Source organism: Saimiri boliviensis, chromosome 8, assembly GCF_048565385.1.
Source record: "Saimiri boliviensis isolate mSaiBol1 chromosome 8, mSaiBol1.pri, whole genome shotgun sequence".
Lineage (NCBI taxonomy): Eukaryota > Metazoa > Chordata > Mammalia > Primates > Cebidae > Saimiri > Saimiri boliviensis.
The window spans coordinates 79015085-79029243 of record NC_133456.1 but is presented as its reverse complement, the minus strand read 5'-3'; the positions used below and the strand labels follow the sequence as shown (position 1 = coordinate 79029243).

General features: G+C 40.0%; 1 protein-coding gene across 2 annotated transcripts in view; it reads right to left on the bottom strand.

The window, feature by feature from the left end:
- IL1RAP (interleukin 1 receptor accessory protein) overlaps positions 1-13885 on the bottom strand; it is a 142491-nt gene extending 128606 nt beyond the window's left edge. Inside the window, exon 1 of one of the 2 annotated variants that reach the window (XM_010337724.3) lies at positions 13727-13885. The gene's annotated coding sequence lies outside the window, so the exon portion shown is untranslated. Of the gene's footprint in view, positions 1-960; positions 2901-13726 lie in introns of those variants that run through there. The other variant, XM_074404704.1, reaches the window with a different exon arrangement.
- Positions 13886-14159: the final 274 nt, after the last annotated feature.

The following is a 14159-nucleotide window of genomic DNA, read 5'->3' as shown; positions in this document are numbered from 1 at the left end:
TTTCTCATGCATTCATTCAGCAAATATATAGTGAGCGCCAATTATGAATCAGGCACCATTCCTGTATGTGTATGCATGCACGTGTGTGTATGTGTGTGTGTGTGTGTGTGTGTGTGTTTGTGTGTGTGTGTACACCTTTTCTTAAAATAATTTATCAAATTGTATCAGGAACATTGAAACATCTCAACTTTACTTAGGAAATGTAGAAGGATAAAAGTTACACCTTTTAAATATCCCATAACAAGCACGAAAAAAATAAAATTGCCCATAAGCACCATACTGGTTTTCTACAAAGAAACACACAAATGTAATCCACAAAATAGAACTCAGCTCATGGTCACCAGCTTCTTCCAGGTCAAAGTAGACTGTCAACTGGAATGAAGCTTCCTGCCTTCCACATATAACCTTTGCCTCATTTCTCTGCCAAACATGTCTTTACTGCAGGGGAGGTCCCTGGAGACTCTAAAGGTGTTGTAACCCTGCAAAATCTGCCTTCAGAGAAGAATGTGGCAAAACACAAGAAGTATTTGATTTTATCACCACAGCCCTGCAACAAACACATGGAAGCAAGCATGTCACTTTCTATTTTTATTTTTTAGTTGTGAATTTGGTTTACAGCTAAAATTTAAATTTGTATATGGCTGTAGTAAGGATTGAATGAGATAATAAAACTAACACACTCAGCACAGCTCCTGGCACACAGAGGTACAGGATCGATATTCGGTCCTAAACCTCTGGCAAGTTCTGTAAATTAACCTCATTAAGTGTTATCTGGGCAAAATTTTAGTCTTCTGCTGTTTTTCCCTTGTCACCCCAAATGCTCTGGAACCATCACTGGAATATAAAATAACTTTCCAGCAAGGTAGGTCCAGGCTGGGGAGATAGATTGGCAAGGATGGAAGTGTTCATGGTAGCTACGTCAGATGTTTGGAGGTGAAAGACAGGATGGTCACACAGCACCTTTTGCTCTCATGTTGTTCACCTGAACTGGTCTTCCTTCCTATAGGAGGGCCTTTCAGAACCCACACTGCGTATTCTGCTGAAGACAGGGTGCCAGAATGAGCCCTGGAACAAAATTAACATCACTGATTACATGATTGGATCTTTGGTTTTGATTTTTAAAGGAAAGTTAATAAAACAAGCACAACTTAAAAAACCGCCTGGTATGTAATTGTAATCATGTTTGGGGAGGTTATTTTAGTTCAAAAAGTAATAAACACCGTTCAGATAGACTTGGAACTAATTATGTTCCAGGCACTGTGCTAAGCGCTTTACATGCATACTTCATTTAATCCTCACAACAGCCCTACATCCGTGCCAACAACGCAGATGAAGAAACAGGTTTAGAAATGTTAGTAATTTTACCGTATCACAGAGGTAGTGAGTACCTTCTGCCTACCTAGGTTGTCTTGGTCTAAAACCCAGGTTTTTAATCACCATTTGCTAATGAAATTATACCACTTGAAAGAACAGGTCATGGATTAATTCATTGATTCAGTACACTTACTGAACTATTCCTTCATATACGGTACCACAAAGTAAGTAGGACAAATAGAGGTGAATAAATTTGCAGGTTTACTATTTACAATCAAAGAGCAGAATAATATAATGATTAAGCTTGCTCACATTCCAATATTGCCTCTACCACTGATCAACTCTGTGACTCCAGGTCTCAGTTTTGTCTTGTGTAAAATGATGATTATAACTTCACCAGCCACATATGGTAATTCCGAGATTTCAAAAAGAAATTATTTATAGAAAATTTGAAATAGAGTCTGGCATATGTTATCAAGCTATTTTAAACTCATATTGTGAAGAGGTATGCATGAGATTATATGTGCTTGTGCCCAGTAAACACATCATGGAAGAAATGACCTGTAAGCTACTTCTTGAAGAATTAGGTACCATTTAAACTTGTAGAGTCAGAAAGAAGAAATCGATCACGTATGGAATTAAATTTGCCTTTCACATGCTTACTCTTCACTGCAGCAGATTTCAGAAACTGGTAGCCGAGGTTTCATAAGGAAATAGCTCTAGGTTCAATGTTTTGGGGAATTGATTACATAAAACACCTACACAAGAATGGTAAATTTTCCAGCTGAATTGAATTGAGCAACAGTGCATACATTTCCATCCATTAGTTAATGCATTTGGAAATAAGAATTATATCATTTGAGAAAATCAAAGCCACATAGACATACATAGGTTTTCCCCATTTTAGCTGGGTTTTGGCTTTCCCCTTTGAAGCATTCTAACGGGAATGACAGGATATGAATGAAACATCGGTGAAATCAAATTGCCTTTCTCATCTGTTCAAAACAGCCTATATGATGAATCAGAGTAGTTGATCTTCTCATCTTATTAAATAAGTTCTATTTTCCTTCCTCTCTGTTCAAGTTTCTAAATCTGTTTGGCCTGGTCATCATCCTGCTTCTGTCTTTTCAGTGACTCCCTGCTACGCTTTGCGTAAAATCCAAACTCCTCACCATGGCCTGCAAGACAAGTCTGACCTAGCCCCCGCCTATCTTAGAGCCTTATTTCCAGCTCTTCTCTCCCTCTTACCTGACCCATCACCTCAATGACGACCTCAGGCCTACCCTGGCTCCTTCTCAGGCTTTTGTCTTAGTTCAAAGGTCACTTTCTTGGAGATAGCTTCTCTGACTACTCTATAAACTGTTCCTCTTCTGCATCCCTCCAATGTTGGTTGCTGTTTTAATCTTAGCCTTTCATTTCTTATCCTGAAATCACTTGCATTTTTGTCTGTCTGTTGCCTCTTTACTCAAATGTATATATTTTTGTCTTTCTCCGTACTGCTGTCGCAACCTAACAAGAAAACACTTCAACATCTCTGCTTCCTCAGGTAGCTTTGAAAAACTCCTAAATCTATAGATAAATAAATACTTATGCTTATTTTTACATATATATATATATATATATACATGTACACATGCATATATATGTATATAGATATAAATTATTATTTAAATATTTAAATATATACTCAGCATCCCAAATCTACACACATATACTTCTATATACATATGTCTATGTATTTAAGTGTGTATATGTATGTGTGTATATGTGCATATATTTATGTCAAATTTTATTTCAATATTACATGTGTAATTTACTGTCTTATTCAGTTCTATCTCTTTCTACTTCTTGGGGACAAATAATCACACTAACATCTATCTATAAACTTATTTATTTATCATTGATTTATTATTGGCCATTTGCTATTTGCTAGAAACTATTCTAGGCACCTGGGATACAGCAATAAGCAAATAAAGTGTCCCTGTCCTTGTGGACATTACAGCCTATTAGAGGGGAAATGAAAAATAAGAAATGAGAAAATGATTCCCTATTCAATAAATAATGCTGGGGTAACTAGCAAGCCATATAAAGAAGACCGAAATTGAACCCCTTCCTTACACCTTATATAAAAATTAACTCAAGATGGATTAAAAACCTAAATGCAAAATCCCAAACTGCAAAAACCCTGGAAGATAACCTAGGCAATGCCATTCTGGACATAAAAAGGGGCAAAGATTTTTCATGGTGAAGACACCACAAACAGTTGCAACAAAAGCAAATATTCACAAACGGGATCTAATTAAAGAGCTTGCACACAACCAGAGAAATGACCAGCAGAGCAAACAGAAAACCTTCGCTTTGGGAAAAAAAATTTGCAAACTATGCATCTGACAAAGGTCTAATATCCAGCATCTAGACGGAACTTATTTGTATCTAATTTACAAGAAATTTGTAAACTAATTTACAAGAAAGAAAACAACCCAATTAAAAAAATGAGCAAAGGACATGAACAGACACTTTTCAAAAGACATACATGAAACCAGCAAGCATATGAAAAGAAGCCCAACACTACTGATTATTAGAGAAATCCAGGGCTACTATAAAAAAGTCAAAAAATAACAGATGCTGGCAAGGTTGAAGAGAAAAAGGAACACTATACACTGTTGGTGGGAGTGCAAAGTAGTTCAACCATTGTGGAAGACAGTGTGGCAATTCCTCAAATACCTAAAAGGAAAAATAGCACTCACCCCAGCAATCCCATTACTGGGTATACACCCCAAGGTATATAAATTATTCTATTACAAAGACACACACATGTATATGGTCACTGCAGCAATATTCACAATAGCGAAGACATGGAATCAACCTAAACGCCCATCAATGGTAGACTGGATAAAGAAAATGTGGTACATACACACCATGGAATACTGAGCAGCCATAAAAAGGAATGAGATCGTGTCCTTTACAGGAACATGGATAGAGCCGAAGACAATTATCCTTAGCAAACTAACACAGAAACAGAAAACCTAATCCTGCATGTTCTCACTTAGAATTGGGAGCTAAATGAGAACACATGAAAACATAAAGAAAAACAACACACACTGGCGCCCACTGGAGGGTAGGAGGTGGGAGGATGGAGAGGATCAGGAAAAATTACTAATGGGTACTAGGCTGAATACCTGGGCAATGAAATAATCTGTACAACAAACCCCCACAACACACATTTACCTGTGTAACAGAACTGCATATGCACTCCTGAAATTAAAAGTTAAATTTTAAAAATAGACTAAATAAAATAATAAAATAGTAAGTGTAATCTTACATGGTAACACATGCCACAGAATAAAGGAAAAATAGAGTAAGAGAGATCAGGATTTCTGAGAGTAAGCAACCCTACTCCTGCTTCTCCTACCCCAAACCCTGCAAAGTCAAGCAACCCAAGTAGCCTTCCCTGAGAATATATTGAGCAAAGACTTCAAGAAAATGAAAGACTTAAGTCATATAGTTGTCTAGGACATTTAGTCAGAAAGTAAATAAAATGTAAGTTAAACAAAGTCACACACGCTATTTCAAAGACTGGCTTATATCCTTAACTAAAATTGTGTTTTAGGCACTTCATATGTGTTAAATTAGTTACTTCTTCCCACAACCCAATGAGTAACATAGAAAAGTTAAAAAACTCTTAGGTTCACACAGATGAAGCAGAATTTGAATCCAGATCAAATCCCTACAATATCCTGCCTCTTGGTATTGAAAATTCTAATCCAATGATTCCTAGACTTCAGTGCAGAAACCCTAGATATCAGCTCATTTCAGAAGCTATCCACATGATTCTGATGTAGACGATCCATGCACTACAATTTATCACTGGTCTAATTCCTCCTATACATGAAAGATTCTGCAATATTTTAAGGTAAATATTACATTCGTTTTCTATCATTCGCCTGCCAAATTGTGGCACATTGTCTTAGGCTACCTGGAGCATCCACTTGATATACTTCTCCTCTCCATCTGAGATTCATCAAATGAGTGAGGCTTTGGGTAAACAGCAGTGCTGAATTAAGAGAAAGGAAAGAATAGTTACTGAGTGCCTTCCAGGTGCCAGCTATTAAGAGCTAGGAGCTTAATATATTTTATCTTACTTTAACCTTACTATTAAATAGAAATAGAAAGATAATAGATACATACATACATAGATACATACATACATACATGGAACGAAGGACGGAAGGAAGGAAGGAAGGAAGGAAGGAGGGAGGGAGGAAAAGAGGGAAGGAGGAAAGGAAAGAGAGAGGGAGGGACGGAGGGAGGGAGGGAAGGGCAGGACATGTTTAGAGCCTTTTATAGATGAGAAAACAAAGTCTGGAAAGGCTAAGCATGCAGTCTCTAGAATTCAAACCCAGCCCTGATTCCGAAGCCAGCCTACTTCTTACTATCCTCTCTATCCATTCAGTCTGCCGCCCCCACCACTGTCTCACTCTGCAATTGGGAAACTGAAGTATAATCTTCCAGAAAAGTGCTATTTAGTGTGTATTACCACTCTCAAATCTCCATCATTTCTATAAACAGAAAGAACTCGTATTTTAAGGAGAGTCAAGCTTCTTCTGTGGGCACTAAAAGCTCCAAAGAAGAAAGCAAAAAATATGTACTCATAATGCTAGAATTCAAATTAAACCAAAATATTTTATCCTTTATTTTGTTGTAGAAGATTATGGAGATTAATGACAATACAGAACTTGCTTTTTTTTTTTTTAAGAAAGGCTCCATTTTCATTTCTCAAATATTAAATGCCCATGTGCCTGACCCATTCATCTACTTTTTCTACCCATCCCCAAACCTGGATTCTGAAGGGAATGAGGCAGATATAGAATGGTCTGCAGGTCAGAGGAATGTGGCAGAATCACATCCTTAAGGACATAAGCTGTCTTTATGGATCTGACTCTCAGTGCAGTACTCAGTTGTAATCCTCACTGAGGCCAATGAGATACCTCCTAAGACACTGTTCTACAGTCACTGACTTATAAAACAATCTAATTCAGACAGCACATTTTCCAAATTCCTCATTTTTGGGGTGAAAACAAGGAATCTAGAGAAGGAAAAGCCACTAATCAGGACCAGGGCTGATGACTGAGGAAAATCAAAGTGAGACACACATCATTAGAGTTAGAAAACTAGAGTTCAAGTCCTAGTTCCACTATTTATTAGCTGCTTGGCTGTAGCAAGTATGTAGCCCCTTTGAGACTCAGAATGTAAAAACGTTAGCAACACTTGCCCTGATTACCTCAGAATTATTGTAAAAAAAAAAAAAAAGTTATATGTGTATATATTTGTGTATACAATAACAAGCATTTTGAGGACTTAAAGTTATATAAAAACAAACAAAAACTGTTATTATTTCAACCTGGGCCTTTTTTTTCCTAACTCAGTATCCATTTGGACACACAATAAAACCATTTTCATTGCTATTGTTAATTGTAATAGAGGATAAAGTCCCTATGGACAAGGCTCTTAATAAATGTCATCGCATTTGACCGACATCAAAAGCCTAACAAAATGGGTTTATTATTCCCATTTTACAGATCATAAAAATAAGGCAAAGATAGGCCAAATAATTTGGCCAAAGTCAAACCCAGGCACATCAGTTAGCAGTCAAAGTCCACTATATTATGGAAACACAATTTTAAGTTGTGGTAGCATCTAACCATACTGGCATAAGAAACTGTACTATCTATGAAAGGAACATTTCCAGATATCAGAGCTTGTAAAATGACTGCTTCTCATTTCTGTTGCCATTAGCGTTGATTGGCAGAGGAGGAAGCCAGTGTAATTATGAGGACTTTTGTGCCAGAAAGGTAAAAATCACAAGCATCTGGTGGATATAAACTAGACATAAAAGGTTACCTGTTCGTATGTTCAACCAATGCCAATTATATCAAATAATAGTTGAACTGATGTAAATTCTTCAATGCTTTTAGAAATCTTGAGATTGAGACTTGCTGTAGCTGCCCACTTCAGTGGAAACTTCCTACATTCTCTCTGACAATTTATGACACTTTACACTCCTCTTGCTGTCAATAAATGCAAACATGCACTTCAGCATCATCCTTCACTGTGTTTTCTGCAAAACTCCCTTTATTATTAGGATAGAAATGGTTTTCCCCATCATTGAGCCAGTAATGTCTAACCTTCTTAGAGCCTATGACTCCTTATCATTATCTGATTTTGTAACTGCAAAATTAAAGGAAATTAAAACTGCTTTATTAATCTGTAGAGGCAAACATTGACATAACCAATATTATTGATAAAGCATGAGAAATCCAGAAAGTCCATTTTGGGCCTACTGACATAATATGAACCCATCATCCACTCAATTTTGCACTTCTTACATATGAGTCACGGTGCTAGGCATAGGGCAGAATAAACCATCTCCTCAGCTGATATTTGAAGGTAAATATCACATTCATTTCCTATCCTTTGCCATCCCAATTGTTTGCCAAACTGTGGCACATTCTTTTAGACCAGCTGGGGCATCTACTCAATATACTCCCTCTCTCCATCTGAGACTCATTAAATGAGTAATGATTTGGGTAAACAGCAGTGCTGAATGACGAGGGAGGAATGAATATTTGCCAAGTGTCTTCTAGGTGCCAGCTATTAAGAGCTAGGGGCTTAATATGTTTTATCTTTCTTTAACTTCACTAACAAACAGAGCTAGATAGAAAGATGATCGATGCACAATTCAGATAGATAGATAGATAGATAGATAGGAACAAGTTTGTAAGTCTCTCAGCTGATGACATAGTTTATTCTGCCCTGTGTCCAATGGAGATGAACAAAAATAAAGCTGCAAATTACAAATTACTGGACCACAGTAAAAAAAAAAAAAAAATCACAATAGAGATAGAAGATGTTATATGCATTTAAAGGGGTTTTGTGAGCTGGAGAGAATCAAGAAAGGATTTGAACAGCATGTTTGGAAAGGAAAATGTAGGAGAAGAGGAGAAGAGACAGAAGCTGAGGTAGTGTGGTGTAAGGATACAGAGAGGGTCATTTACAAATCTGGTTATATAAGTTTCCAGATTTCATGGTGTGATATCTAGTAAATACGCTGTAGTGGACCAAAAAGCTTTGCATTCAGGCACACACAGGTTTCAACTGTCACTAATTGGATAACCTTGGGCAAGTCTACAAGTCTCTCTGAGCTTCAGTTCTTTCATCTGTAAAAGGGATATAAGAATATATATCTGAGAGTTATTTCTGTGTTTAAATGAAATGACAAAAGTGCATGTGCTGATGAAATGCTGACTTCTCTTACCCTTCTTTGTTCAGAAAAACACATCTCCAGGGCCTAAAACAATAAGAGTATTTTCTTTTTACTCCCCTTTCCCCATTTTAGCTTTAATTTTTGCAAATAGATGTGATTACAGAATCTCAAAGTTGAAAGGAATCTTAAAGACACACAATGCATTAGAGCAGAAGAAATTTAGAGATCATCTAGTTCAGCTCTCTCACATTTTAGGTCCAAAGATAAAGATATTTCCCAGTCACAGGCAAAATAATACCAGGATGAGGATGTAGGATGATGACTGGGTAGGTCATTTGTCTTAGTCTTCAGTTCTAGTCCAGAGGTGGAACAATGGGAAGTTCTTTCTAGCTCTAAAATAAAATGCATAGTTGAGTCTTGGCATCATTTCTTGCTTTGTGCTGTTACATAGGCTGATATGGTTTGGTTCTGTGTCCCCACCCAAATCTCATCTTGTAGCTCCCATAATTTCCACACGTTGTGGGAGGAACCCAGGGGGAGATGACTGAATCATCGGAGCAGGTCTGCGCCACGCTGTTCTCGTGATAGTGAATGGGTCTCACAACATCGGATAGTTTTAAACACGACGGTTTCTCTGCACAAGCTCTCGTTTTTGCCTGCTGCCATCCATGTAAAACAAGGCCTGCTCCTCCTTGCCTTCCATCATGATTGTCAGGCCTCCCCATCCATGTGGAACTATAAGTCCAATGAACCTCTTTCCTTTGCAAATTGCCCAGTCTTGGGTATGTCTTTATCAGCAGAATGAAAACAGACTAATACATAGGCCACGCTATGTAACTCTATGAGCCTTGGTTTTCTTAAAAAAAAAAAAAAACACACACACACAGGATAATTGTGAAGATCGAATGAGATGATATATTTAAGACATTCAGCAGAAATAACGATGGAGACTAGGAAATATGGCTGTTAAATTTTGACGATCATAATTTAACAGACAAATACATTGAAGGAGTTGTTGGCAGAAGACCGAATCAGTGTTTATTACATGCTTTCTATGAATAAGGTTTTGAAATAAATAGGGACTTAAGCTTCTAAGGAGGCATGAGTGTTCCTATTTCCTAGCTGTGGAGCCAAAAGATCATCCCTACAGAATAACTTGCCTCGGATTTCAGCCAGACTCTTGAGATCCACACTACCACAGCTGCCAGAGATAGTTAGAATGAAGATGGACTAAAGGGATGTCTCCTAACAACCCTATTACTGTAAACCATGCATTCTCAATTTCTGAATAAATAAATAAAAATCACAAAAAACAAAGCATCAAATGAGTGGCTCACCTGAATTTATCCCTCAGAATACCACATGCCAAATGTTCTGTGACCTTCCTGTTCTTCAGTGTTTCGTTATTTTTTCTATACAGAACCATTTCCAAAATGGGCAAAGAGCACAGTAGGTGGCTCTCTTTAATATTTCATGGGCAAGGCAACAGTGACTCACCAGATCCTACATCTGTGTCACCAGCAAAAGCCTGATGAAGTTGAGCAACAGATGAAGCTGTGTACAGACTGGAGATAATCTTAGTTTATTTTTTTCTTCCTACTTCCTCTGATATCCTCCAGCCATATTCTGCTTTCCTAACCGTGCCAGGTAAGATGATGCTCACTACTTACCTTTGGGCAAAAGCAAACATATGCTCCAAAATCCCAAAAGCAAGGAGCAAAACATTTCTTCTACAACTGCATTTGCAAGCCTGTGCACTTGCTACAACGAAAAGGGATCTAATGGCCTATGAAGAGCCTCAGTATATGAATAGCCCCACTGGCTGGGCCAGATACAGATCCTTTCATCTTCCTACATAAGCCTGCAACCATCACTTTCCACAAGGACTTAAAACTCCAGGCAAGTGATCAGCACCACCATTAAGCAGTGGTCTCTTTCTGCAAATGCCTCCTTTGCACACTGTTCTGTCTACCTTAGTACCCACAAAATTGTCCAAGAAAGTTGAATAATGCTATGGACATTCATGACATTTGTTGTTCAAGCTTCTTCCCAGCCTTTGAACTATCATGAGGATAGCAGAGGGAAGAAACCACTCACAACAGGAAGAAAAGAGTGACATAATTCTGTACTTTATGTCTTCTTAGTTAGTACCCTTTCTCTTAGGAATCAAAGGTATATTACATCAAACACAGGAGAGTAGGAAGGTTGTCTTAGAGACCATTGCTTTCAATTCCCTCTTGTGGCGGTTGGCCCCACTAAACTCTACAGAACTGTGCTTAAGAATTGTTCTCTCAGCAAGGAAATGCCCACTTTTCAACAAAAAGGATATCCTGAAGTAACCAACCAAAGAAGTCCAACCTAATAACTGAAGTAAATTGTTAAATATTTCATTGGCAAGGAAACAGAGTGTGACGGGAAATGCCCTAAACTAGACATGAAAAGGTGTGAACTGTATTCACAGAGTTGAAACATACTAACATGTGACCTCTAGCAACTTTTCATTTATCTGAGTCTCATTCCAGTTATGTTCTCAATAAATTGAGATTAGCTAAGAAGAGTTACCATTTAATGAGCACCTATTCACTACCTGTACTTGACATTATTCTACTGAATTTATTCTTTATACAGATTTTTAAGATAAGCTTTTTTTTTTTTTTTCATTTTAGAACTGGATAAAACAGAAACTTTAAATGATGGAATAAATTGCTGAATATCACCCAACTGCTCAGGCATGATAACTGGAATTTGAAATCAAGTAGGTCTGACCACAAAACGTCGGCTCCTTCCTCTATCAATTTTCCTGCCATGTCCTTCCAGAGCTATTGTGAATAACAAGGAATAAAATAAAATGCCCTTTGGAAATTTTAAACTTCTACACATATATATGGTTTTAGTAACAGTAATAATCTGTGTAAAAATAAACGGTATAATTGACCAATCTTTCTTTGAAGAACCAGAACCAAGGGAATTAACTTTTAATCTCTCTTCCACCCTCGTGATCTGACCTTATTTTGAACATTTTCCTTTTCTGCCACATGGTCCCTGTCTCTCAGGCACACATTCAGATGTATCCCAGCCAGCTCATCACAATGCATGTACACGGAACAAGCTGATGGAAGCAGGTGATCCCATCCTTTACAAATGCTTGGTGCAAGAGGTATCTAAGTGGGCACCACTTGGCTCTTATCCTCCATCAAGATATACCACACCCTGTTCTCAAGCACTTATCAATACCGCATACAAATGCTATGGCCTGTGAAGGAGGCAGCCAAATACAAACGCTGGACACTCAATTTAAGGACTTATGGCAAAACCAGTAAATAGTAGTAAATAATCAGAATAAAATCAATTGTCATAATTAGGGTAAGAGTGCAGGAGGGAATCCATTTAATTTTAATTTAATTTTAAAATACCAATAATACAGGAAGACATGTGACTATCTGTGTGTTCGTGTTTAAATAAGACAAGTTTGTGTCCAGAAGGGTCTGAATTTAGCAGCATCTCTGTACAATCCAGAAGAAATATATAAGAATGTTGTGTTCTGATACTAGATGAAAAAATGTAAGGTTGTTTGACTGACCTAAGAGAGCAGGGATAGAGGGCTTAGAACAATCTGTAACATAGCTGCAACTTCCAACTTTTTCCTCTTGTCTTTCTGCCTCTTATCCATTTCAAGACCCTCTTTGTCAATAAAGGACGTCTCAGATCAGGGCAGTTCACAGGCCTGAGGTTTGACCTAAAAACTAGTAGGAAATTCACATCACTGAGAAACATCAATTTTATATTTAGAGCTAAGATTCCATTATCCAAATCACACATGGACAACATTTAGAAAATTCTTATAAAAGAGCTGCTCAAACTCAAAAGAAGAAAATCACCACTTTTACAGATTTTTTTTTTAATGCCTCTCTAAGATAGTATGAAATCACCTTTCTGAAAATCCATTGTCTGCAAGGTTACTATGTGACAATATTTACAATAGTTGCTATGAGTTTTGAACCAACCAGGTGCCAGGCCAGGCACTGTGCTAAACAAGCTAGTTGAATGGTCCCATTTCATCCTCCCAACTACCCAAAGGGCTCATTGTGACCATTATAAATCTCCATTTCGCGGCTGGAATATTAAAAAAAAGAAAGAAAGAAAGAAAAAGAAAACAAAACCCCAATATCAGAAAGGTGGGATAACTTGCCCAAGATGACACAACTAACACATGGCAGAGCTGGAGTCAAAACCCCAGGTAAGTCCTCTTTCTCATCCAGTCGCTAAACCAGGGATCTGCACAGCAGAGCAGCAAAATGCTTCGCGTGGCGCCCTGGTTCACAATTTCACAACCAGAAGGTGGAGGGAAGACAGGCTGGGACTAGCTCTTAAAGGAAACAGCAGAAGTTTGCTTTTATGTTTGTGATTTTTTTCTTTAACTCAGCTTCCTTGCCCCCTTCCCAGTATTTAGAAGAGGGAAGGGGCTCTAAGTCAGCTCTTCCCAAATGAAGAGACCCTGTCTCCCACAGGCCAGTAGCTCTGCTTCCTCCGGGGCTGGGAAGAAACAGTACCACAGGAGGTCACTGGCGCCCAGGCCTCCCTCCCCTGTCCCCTTGCTCCTCCAGAAGCTGGTCTGACACCTGGGCAGGGGCATCTTTCTGAGAAAGCAGGTCAGGGGAAGAGGGAGTGAAGCTGCAAGCAGCGTTTTCCCAGGCTGTCACAGCTCTGGGCTGACAGCGGCGTGATACCGAGTGGGCATGCTGGGACACACTGCTTCCTTCTATCCCCAGCGCTTACAGCAGCGTCTGGAGAAACCAAGGCGGAGATGGGGGTGGGGGTGGGGGGTGGTAGCAGGGAGGGGGCGGTGAAAAGGAAAACAGGGGTATATCCCTCAGAGGGCCGAGGATGGGGGCAGCAAGGAGCCGACGTCCCACAACTGCGTTCCTTAAATCCCTGCAAAGCAAACATGGGTCTCTGAACGTTTGGGTTCGAACCCAGGCTCCAGTTCCAACTAAGCAGTACGACCTATCCCAGCCGCTGCCTCGTTCTGTGCCTCAGTGTTCCCTTCTGTAAAGTAGGAAGGTTTCACGAAACGATCTCTAAGAACCCATCCACCCGAGATTCTGCGGCTCGGTGACTTCTGCGCCCTGACGGCGGCGCGAGACTCACCTTTCCTGGGAGGCCGAGCGGGCGCAGCGCGAGCGGCGGGGCTGGGCGCAGTGCCGCCGGGCGCCGCTTCTCTCCGAGCCTCCGGCCGGAGCGGACCCCGGAGACCTGGATCCCGGCGGTCTTCCCCAGTGAGCCTCTTACTTTCCGCCGCACTTTCTTTTCCCCCTTTGGGGCTCCTCCCCCGGAGCGGCGCGATTGGCCACGGCCGCGCGGCTCAGGCTCCACCCGCCTCCTGGGCGCGCGCTCCCCCCCCCCGCGCTCGGGGCTTCCCGGAGCTGCGGCCGCGGGGCGGCGCCCTGCACAGTCCCGCCCGCCGCCGGGAGGAGCGGCCCGGGGCCCGCCTGCGGACCGACGCGAGGCTGCGCCCGGCTCCTCCCGCTCCGGGGAGGAGGGGGCGCGCCGGGAAAGGCGGGGGTCGGTCCGGCTGCGTAGC